The sequence below is a fragment of the Condylostylus longicornis genome, unplaced genomic scaffold (genome assembly GCF_029603195.1).
Source record: "Condylostylus longicornis isolate FDR11 unplaced genomic scaffold, ASM2960319v2 ptg000076l, whole genome shotgun sequence".
Taxonomy (NCBI): domain Eukaryota; kingdom Metazoa; phylum Arthropoda; class Insecta; order Diptera; family Dolichopodidae; genus Condylostylus; species Condylostylus longicornis.
Genome location: NW_026578044.1, coordinates 508,598 through 519,845, shown reverse-complemented (window position 1 = coordinate 519,845; position 11,248 = coordinate 508,598). Strand labels below are relative to the sequence as shown.

The following is an 11,248-nucleotide window of genomic DNA, read 5'->3' as shown; positions in this document are numbered from 1 at the left end:
ATTTTAAACCATAAGAACACTAGTATCCTTTGAAATTTCAATAATACTGAAATGAAGAAAAGCGCAATCAAAATCATTTTAAAATAAAAGTCGAACACAAAATACACTTCCCAATTATTCTGTTAATTTTATATTTTACAAACGGTAAAATATAAAATAAATGATTGCAACATTCAAACATTTTATATAAAATGCAACGACGCTGACACGCCTCTGATTTACTAGTACACATATAATACTGCAATAGTAATGCAAAAAGAAATTTTGGGTACTAAAATTGGAACAATTCTCAGCTATTCATTAAGGGTGATGAAGGCCAATAAATATAATAGTATATAGGAAGTATATAAGTGTAGATATAAAATATGTGAGGGTGAATAAATTTGTAATAATAATAAAAAAAACCAATTTTTTTTACTTGTCATATGACAATTTTACCCCAGGATTATGTTTAATCATTTTTAATCTACTTATTTTGTGTTAAGATCAAATAGCGAAGTCAACCTGAATTTTTTGATTCGTTTTCAATGTATTTATATGCAATTGGGCTTTTTTTTCAATTTTTTGGAACAAAATCAAACATAATGATGATCACAAACATGAGTGGTATAGTAAATCATGCCGCTTTTATTGCCACATAAATATGTACATAGACATTTCAAAACCCTCACAAAAGAAAAAGTGAGAAGTGTTGAATCTAAACACTGCCCCAGAACCGATTACCTTCCATGCTTTTTTTCCATGAGGTGGATGTGGACACTAAATATTACATTGGAGAACATTGAGGGGTTATTTCACTGTGTTGTTATGGTAAATAACAACAGTGATATTGGGGGGATTGGCCTGTAAATGTTTAAATATGAAAGATTATACCGAAAATTCTGCAGTATTGTTGGACGATTCCATTTCTTAGTAATATAATTTTCCCTCAAGATTTTTTGAAGAAATCTTGCATTAAGGGTAATGAAATGTATTTTATTGTATTATTAATAGTTTCCGGAATCTTGTCTTAGCATTCAAGTAAACACAATTTTCAGGTTTCTAACTTACTGAAATCTCTGCAGGCCCACCCTCATGTGCATGGAGCTCTTTTTGTTAGAGTAATTGTTTTTCAAAACATGTGAAATAAAATATTGCATGTACTGCATAACATGGCCATGAGAAAATTCATGAATCAAATATGTGCGGCAGTAAAAGGAAAGCCAGATAAAAATATTCTTGAACACTTTTTTTTCTGGATAATTTTAGAATTATATTAACTTTATATACACATAGAGTTACGATTTACTTTCGAATATGTAAGTTTTTTATTTTATATTTAACCAGTTTTAATAATTACTTTGAATTATTTCTATGATATTCAGAAAAGAAAAATCTTAGATACCGATATCTTTTACAAAAAAAAATTATTTTTCGTGCAACCCCATATTCATAATATTATTATATTTGAAGAAGAACTGAGTTTCATTAAGATTTAATAGAGAAGATTATAACGTGTAGATTAACTATTATTAGATTCAGTTACTGAAACATTTTTGTTACCTAACACTAGATTATAATTTCTATTCAGGCAGCCATATTCTATTTTCTTTAAAATGTAGTTGAATACTTAAGGGAATTATTTCACATAAAAGATTCACATCGCAAAGTAATACAAGATAATATTTAAGGGATTGATCAAAGAAAATTATATATATTTTGCTATTAAATTCCTTTATTAGATTAAAAGTTATAAATTAGGCAATTAAATAAAATATCTAATTGAATATTTATGCGGTGATATGGAAATCATTTACAATATCTTAAAGTATGATTAGTAAAAACCTTATGTTGGAATACATATTAAGTTTTTTTAAAATTTGAGAAAAAAAAAAATGGCTATTTCGAGGTTATTTAAAAGTCTTGTACGTATTATGAAACAAAAGCGTTATGTTCAAAACATGCATTGAATGTTCAAACTTATTGATTTATTCTAAAAATGTGTGTGAGTACAGTTTTAAAGTATTCGTGAACTATAAACATGTTTTTGTTAAATTAATTGAATTGCAACTTAAAACAAATTCCCCTAAAATATTTCATATACATACCTACTTTTCTATTTTTTTTTAAATAAGAAAAATTACTTTTGCATGTTTTCTTTTAATATTGAGAATACTCCAATACTATAAAAGAAAATATTTTTGTTTATTTAATGGCTTCAAATTTTTCCTTAGAAATATATGAAATAACATCTACCTACACGGTTATCTCTTCATCATTTCTCATTTTTCCTTAACAATACAGGAAATCAACAAAATCACAAAGATCATGACATACATTGAAAATTTGTATTCCTGAAATTTGTTTTACATTGCTAATAAATTTAACAACTTTATTTCTAAAACATAAAATATACGCTCAATATAATATGTTTAAATAAAGCATCTAAAATTAGAACAAATATAAAATATCTTGAGTAGAAAGAATTTAAGTTGAAATAATAAGCGTGTATCCTTTGAACATACCTTAGTGGATAGCAGAAATTTAAATTTCCAATTTAGAGGCTATAGTTTTAACAAAAAAGAGTTATAGAAAATGAAATTATGTATATTAGTGGTCCTTTAGAAATTAATTAGCAACAAAATATCCAAGCAAATTTTCAACTACATAGTTACTTAAGATTAATGAGTACAGCCTTGATTATTGTTAGTGTTTCTTAAGCATCCTGTACACTTACAATAATCGAATTGAAATGTTTTCAAAGAACAATGCGTAAATATGTACTTGCTTACATACACAAACATATTTATTCACATATTTATTCTAAATTTCTACGTTATACATATGTAATCCTCCAAAAGGTTCAAGGATAATATCATATGCATATATTTCCTTTTATCAATTACGCTGCTTACGATTTGATTTTTTTTTTACAAGATGTTTCCCACAATTTAGACTACATTTTTTTCAATATACAGGGTAATGCATAAAGGTTTAAAACTTATAACTAGTACAATAGAAAAAATTTGAATGCTCTTACCTTACAAGGGAGAAATTGTGCCAGGTGAATGCACCTAACACAGATCAAGTGAGCACTTCCTTGATAATATGATCCACTTAGCTCGGATGCATTTGTAGTGCCTCCTCGTTTAAACAATCCATCTAGTTCAGATTTATTTGTTATATTCCCATGTTGAATGTATTTATCTAACTCGGAATCAATTTTTATGTTCCCACGTTGATGGATCCACCTAGCTCGGATCCATATGTTGTAGCATGTATCATTATATTGAATGAATCCACCTAGCTCGGATTCATTTTTAGTACCTCCTTGTTTAAAGGATCCATCTAGTTCAGACTCAATTGTTATATTCCCACTCTGTTTTTATCTAATTCAAGGTTTAGTTGTATTCCCACGTTGAATGGATCCACCTAGCTCGGATCCATTTTCTGTAAACTCAATTTGAAATGATTCATCTATCTCGAATCCAATTGTTGAACTTTCAAGTTGAATGGATCCACCTAGAACTTTCAAGTTGTATGGATCCACCTAGCTCGGATCCAATTTTTGTTCATTCATGTTGAATAATAAATTTGCGCTTCTATTCAGTAAGAACGCCGCTTGGAAAATAAAAAAAATACCGTTAGCTTTCATAGCACAACGCTTACATGGGCAAGCTGCTTAATTAATATTGACACTATTAGTTGACATTTAGTTTTTCAAAATGCCAAATTAATGCCCACAATGACATAAGCGTTTCACCAACTCATTTTTAAAACACCTGTGAGAAGCAACTTTGTCATTTAAAAATTATAAATATTTGTGCTTTTTATTTTTAAATTTGTTTTCTAAAGTGTTTTTAAGCCGACTTACCAACACAAAAAATAAGTTTTTATAAATTTTTGAATTTGTTCAATAAATCAAATCTTTCTTGCCTACACAACTCTTATTACCATTTATTTCTAAAAAAAAATGGAATATTTTAAGAATTTGGAAGCAAGATGCAAATGAAAACTAACGGAATGGAACGAGTCGAATTACTTATTAGTAGATATACTTTGGTTCTGATATCTAGAGAACCAAAGATTTTACGGAACTAATTTGAAAAACATATTCCTCAAGAAAAACATATTACTTTCTGTAGTAGAAGCTAAACAAATAACAAAAATTCAAAAAAAGTCCGAAAAGTGCTACCATTGTTTTTGAACCCATTTTTATGTAGTACTTCTGTAAACGAATAATAAAAATAAAAAAAGTTTAAAAAGTGAGAGTGGTTTTTGGACCCAAATTTTTGGTCGAGGTTGACCGGTTTTACCTTCCTATTTTTCGCAAATTGAAGTTTTTTTAATCAAAATCCAGGAATAAATTTTTGAATCATGTCTTTCCGACTTCTTCTTCCTGAGGTACAGAGCTTTATTACAAGGCTTTAAAGGTATTAGTTATTAATATCGTAATTTGAACTGAAATACTTTTTTGACGAGATTTATCAACTTTACTTTTGAAACTTTTTTCGCATATTAAATTTCTTTATCAAAATCCAGTAATACATTTTTCAAATATGACCGCTACGTTAACAATATTCCAACTAAATTTTAAATATATACTCGTACACATGAAAAATTAACAGTACTTAAATGTAAACAAAATTCATAAATTCTCTCCAGATATACAAACATAAGAATAATATATATTTATATAATAAACATCACACTCAATAATCGCACAAAAACAGCAACACATAAAGTCTAATACGAATCTATCAAATTGTGTTCTATTTACTATTTTCTATTACATTCTGTCACATTAAATATTATGACAAAAATAATATTAGTCAATCCCATGTACATACATGACATGGGATAAATTCTGTGGGAGTGTTAAGTAACAGGTATTCTTGTTCAAGGATTAACGAGTATTGAAATAACGGGTAGTAAGTATTCGCAAATCGCTATAAAGTTTAACAAAGAATTTGACATTTTGTTTTACGAGTAGCAAAATTATGTTTTTCAAAAGATTTAATAAATTCAATTAAATTGTCGCTCACTGGCAATTGAATCATTTTCTAAAACTTTAACTATGTAGAAACTTTAAAAATAGAAACTTCAGTACAAACAGCTGATCATTGCGCTCTTAACGCCTAAAATCTAATCCGCCATTTTATTTTTTATTTTTGTCAAAAAGGGTAATAAGAATTGGGCAAGACCCTATTTTTTTCCATACGATTTTGCTTGATTTGATTAGATGTTTAATCTAATCGAATTTCCATCAAATTTTCATCCAACCAAGCAAATCATCAAACTTTGCATGATGTGTAAATGCTGTCTTAAACAAATTTTCAAATTTGTTAAACATATTATATGTGCTGGTGAGCGGTATAAAAACGTTATAAAAAATAAATTTAAAAATAAAACTGAATCCAAAATGTTTGAATTTTTCATTGATAAAATAATAAATTTTGGCCTTTTTGGATGTTTTAAAAATGTGCCGGTTAAACCCTCATGTCATTATGGGCATTAATTTGGCATTTTGAAAAACTAAATGTCAACTAATAGTGTCAATATTAATTAAGCAGCTTGCCCATGTAAGCGTTGTGCTATGAAAGCTAACGGCATTTTTTTATTTTCCAAGCGGCGTTCTTACTGAATAGAAGCGCAAATTTTGAATCCGAGATAGATGAATAGTTTCAAAATAAATTTACAGCAAATGGATCCGAGCTAGGTGGGTTTATTCAACATAATTATAGATGGTGCAACATATGGGTCCGAGCTAGGTGGATCCATTAAACGTGGGAATACAACTAAATCCGAATTAGATAAAAAGATTCAGCGTGGGAATATAAGAATTAAATCTGAACTAGGTGGACTCTTTAAACGAGGAGGCATTAAAAATGAATCCGAGTTAGGTGGATTCATTCAACATAATGATACATGCTACATATGGATCCGAGCTAGGTGGATCCATTCAACGTGGGAATACAACTAAATCCGAATTAGATAAAAAGATTCAGCGTGGGAATATTAGAATTATTTCTGAACTAGATGGACTCTTTAAACGAGGAGGCATTAAAAATGAATCCGAGCTAGGTGGATTCATTCAACATAATGATACATGCTACATATGGATCCGAGCTAGGTGGATCCATTCAACGTGGGAATACAACTAAATCCGAATTAGATAAAAACATTCAGCGTGGGAATATAACAATTGAATTTGAGCTAAATGGATCCTTTAAACGAAAGGAGGCATTAAAAATGGATCCGAGCCAGGTGGATCCTTTAAAGATATAATTACAATAATTCTGCCATTCAAAACTCACGTAAGTACATTTAAATTTATTATTTAAAAATTTAGTTTTTAATGAAATTTATGTTCATACATATTTACACATTATATAAATATGTATGTTTAAATAAATCTAAGTCACTGTGTGTAGGTATAGATTATAAGTTTAAAATTTATCCGCAAAAATGATTGAATAATCTTTTTTTAATATTATGTATTGGTTTATATAGAAAACAATATAGTAAAATAACTGTAAAATGTTAGAAACACATACATAGATATACAAGAAACGAAAAAGAAAAAGGATGCGTAAATCCTTTGTAATTTAATTTAATATTCTTCTTGGTAATATTGTGTGTATATATGTATGTATAGGCTTTCGTTGCTTATGCAAAAGGTAAAATTCTTATTCAATTGGGAGAAAAAATCACAATCAAAAACTATTATATCCTTTATTATTTTTAAATTTTTGGAAATATTCAATGTTTTTATTATCATTTTCGACTCTTATTTTTTTTTCAATCGTAGGATGTTACTAAATTTCTTTTCGTATTCGGATACTATTTTAGGTACATAGTATATAAACGAAGGGGTGGAATGTGTCCTTAGTTTGTATTCTTGTTTCTTATTCTAGATTTTAAAGAAAATTAATTTAGGTGGGAAACATAGGTATAATTTTTCTAAAATTAAAATCTTGTTTTTTTTTATGAAATTTGTGTCCTTCTAGGTGTAAGTCAGGTAGATTAACAACATTTCAACATATAATATAGATAAAATCGTGCAGAATTTGAAAAAATAGTTTGTAAGACAGGTTTTTTAGGTGCCTTCAGAAATGATTCTTTTAGTCCATAAAAGCCTTTGAATATACCATTTTCTTTACCTTCAAAAATCTAGGAAACAAAAAATAATTCCAAATGTCCACCAAAGTGCCTGCCAAAAATATAAATTATTTATCTACATATTTTCAAAAGTGGGAGGGACCTAAACGAAAAATTTTGATTCCATTTTACAAATTTGTTAATTTTTTTTTTCAATTTCAATTTTTTTTATAATACAATTTTTAAAGTAATAGTGCTTATTCAAGGAAATTTTCACGCGTGCTTTTTGAAAGAGAAATTTAAATTGAAAATGTTAAAATATAAAATTCATCAATAAAATATTTTTGAATTTTGTAAAGAAAAATAACTAAGAAAATTTTGCATTTTATTTAAAAGGCAAAGTTGAATTTCTGGTTTTCACACAAAAAAGATTTTAATAAATAATAAGGATTAGAATAAAATTTTAGATACGGTTGGTATTTAATGTACATACATACGTATTTAAAATTGTTTTTCGTATTATATGTACAACTAGATTACGAAATTGAATATAATAATTTTGGAATTGTTGTACGACTAGATATAAGATTTTAGAATTACGAAATTGAATATAGAACGATTTAAAATCTAAAAAAAATTGACAAAAATCTGTAAAGAAAACTAGATATCAAAGATGATTTATAAAAATGTCTCATGAATTTTTAATTAAATTTTCATAAACTCAAAAACTTATGTAAAATATGAAAAAATATTTAAGAACATCACATTGTACTTTTTTTCAGAATTTATCCTCAATCTATATTTCCATTAAAGCAGTTCAGAGTATCATATATTTTCAATCTTTAGGTTGCTCCCATTTCAACTTTAATATCAATTTTTTTTTAAATTTATATCATTTTAACTAAACTTTTTTTAACTTTATTTCATTATAATAAATTACTAAACATTGTTTCCAAACTTATAATAGCAAAAATTAAAAAAAAAATTTACGAAAAATTAACTTTTCTATTTTCAACAATAACATAGATTCATTAGCAACTTTTTATAAATTTACATAAACACACCGACATAAAATCATAAATAGAAGTTATTGTTAAAAACTTTTTTCTATCTTTAATCTCAACAAAAGTCAAAAATTATTTAAAATAATTATTCTTAATTTTTAAACCTCATTCATCTTTTCCCATTCTGCACCTCACTATTATCGTATTACAAATAAATTATTTCCAAAAAACAAAAAAAATATAATCAAAAATGTCTCATCTATAAAAATTTTCTATTATAAAACATAATTTTTGAAATTCAGACTTTATTATCTTTATTGTATAACATTTTTAGCCTAAAAGTATTCTCTTCAAAATAGAACAAAAACAAAATCCTTGTGTTTTTATGAACTCAATTGACTTGACATAGGTACCCACTAAAATTAATACCCCTTTAATTTTACACAAAAATGAAGAAAAGTATTTTTATTTTTTTTTTTTTTTCTTGATAAATTCATAAAATTCAATGGATTCAATGGAACGAACGATCATTTCTCATGCCCCTTCAACTCCGTCTCCCTGTTTATTTCATCATGAATGAATATTTTCTTTTAACAAGAACTTTGTTTTTATTTTTGAGAATTTTTATCGTTCTCGGAAAAGTCTCATAAATTTTTCTATTTCTTTTTGTTTTGTCTTTTTCTTTTTTGACATCATAAAATATAATTAGAATAAAAAACAAGCACAGAGAAGAAAAAAAAAAATTTGTCTCGTCTTTTGTGAAAATTCAAAATTCCATAATGATTCCCCACTATCCGTTTTGGTATCCTTTTTCATTATTTTGAAAAAGGACATATTGTTATAAAGAGATTAATTTGTTTTTTTTTTTTGTAAGTATTTTTCGTCACAACTAAATTTTGACTCTGAAGTGGTTTTATATAGAATTGACTTAATGTCAATTATCTCCCAACATTATAAATGAACTCGAATCAAAATTGTAATATAAAACCTAAAATTGTATATTCTCTTCCACCATCGCTTTTCCCCCACGAACAAAAATTAAAAGATTGTTAAGGGATTTTAAAAATTTTCGATAGTTATTTGGTGATTAGTTAATGTCGCTAAAATAAAAAATGAAAACTTTACTTTTTTTTTTTATTTTTTTTTTGTATAAAATACGCCTATAAATATTTAAAATATTAAAATCAGCAGAAAATAATGATATTATAATGAAAAAATAATTTAAGTAAAATGTTAAACTATATAAAAAAGTCATTTGAATCCACATGATAATCCTTTTCTTCTTAAATAAGGGAACTTCATTAAAAAATTTTTGAATATAAATTTATTTATTAAGTGAAATATTTTACGACAATATGACTGAAGAAATTAAGAAGCATTTAATTGCAATAAGGGTATATTTAAAAAGATGAAATATTTAAATGAGGTTTATAGAAAATGTAGTGTTAAACTTAAAGTGTAAATATTAAACAAAAATATTTCTTATAATTATCTTCAATATTATAATGAATGAATGTAAGCAATGAGTATTAATGGAATTTTTTTTAATTCAATTATTATATGAAAAGAATTTTAAATTTTTAGATATGTGCAACTAGCTTTTAAAATTATTTTAGAAACTTAATAAAATAGGGTCCAGCAATTTTCAAATATAATATCTACTTCGTTTGTGAACTGCTAATGAATCAGTAAAGACTTATGTAAATATAATTTTTAAACATCTTATATCTGTAAAGATTAGTTGAATTATATGAAGAATTGCTATGTAAATTTGCTTGACTAGCTCTATTATCGTTGTAAAAGGATTGTTATTCTCTCACAAGCTATATATAACCTAAAATGGACGGTATTATTGGAGGACTAATTGGAGTATATCATACTGTTTTATGCAAGAAACTAAAATTATTGACCAAAATTAGTCTTTTAAGACAGATAAGTATGTGGAATTTCTGGAAAAGTCAAGACTCAAAACTTAATATTTCTGAAAATAAAAACTATATTATAATACTCCTACACTCACTATTTTAATCTGAGAAATTAAATGAGATCAGTGTAAGGTTAAACATATTTTTATTTAAAAATTAATAAAATATCCTAATCGGCAGTTACTACACGTTGCCCGACTATATTTGAATGTCAGTCGTAGTTACTATAATATGTATTGCGTTCGAAGCACTTAAAATAAACTCCAATTTATACCACTTCTTTTTATTACAATTAAACCTAACTTTAGCTTTATTACTATTATTACTATACTTGATAAAACAGTGAAAGAATAATAAGGAAAAAGCAATAAAACGCAAATTTGTGGTCGAAAAACATTCTTGGTGACGTAATCGAATTGTTATTTTACATTTTCATTTTATTTGTAAAATTTATTTTTATCTAATATCATTTTTCTTTCTCTCTCTGCTTATTTTATTATAATAAAATTGTAAAAATAAAATATTTTTATAAAAAGAAGAAATTTAAAAATATTCATGGAATGTAAAATTAAATAGTGCGTACTAACCCCTTAATTTAATATTCATGAATCTTGGTCGTAATTATTTAAAGCGATGCGTATATCCCATTATTGTTTAACGTTTCATTTCCTGAACAAAAAAATAAAGAAGACAAAGGAATCAACCAAGAAATAAAGAAAATGTCTCTCCATTTTGTTTCTTTAAAAAGTTTAACATTTAAAATTAATTTTCTTATTTACATACAGATGGTTTTTCGTCAAATGTTTTCATTTTTTTTCTTCTAGTTTTTTTTTGTTTTTTAAATATTTTCCATTAAAGATTTGTGATTCCTTTGAATCCGTTACTCAAACAAAAATTTATGTATGTATGTATACAGAATTATCCGAAATTAAGAAGAAAAATATAAAAACTAAACAAGATTTTCTTCAACAAAACTCAAAAAGAAATAAGGATCAAAGGATAATAATGTTGTGATGCGTGTAATAAATATTTTTAATTTAATTAAAAATTTATAGTGGTATATTGTATTTATATATATATGTATATTATACACATACATATATATAGATGTATTCATATGGGATTGAATTATTTAGTTTATATAAAATATAAAGACAAATATTTGTATGTACTTTTAAAAATAAAATATTTTCGACTTGCATTTGCATTTTTGTGTAGGAATAAAAGCAAATTTTATGC

At 25.9% G+C, this 11,248-nt stretch overlaps 1 long non-coding RNA gene across 1 annotated transcript in view; it reads left to right on the top strand.

The window, feature by feature from the left end:
- The first annotated feature begins 5,588 nt into the window (after positions 1 to 5,588).
- The window catches only part of LOC129612693 (uncharacterized), a 36,678-nt gene continuing 31,018 nt past the window's right edge, over positions 5,589 to 11,248 (top strand). Inside the window, exon 1 of the long non-coding RNA XR_008697269.1 lies at positions 5,589 to 6,296. This is a non-coding gene — a long non-coding RNA (uncharacterized LOC129612693). The remainder of the gene's footprint in view (positions 6,297 to 11,248) is intronic.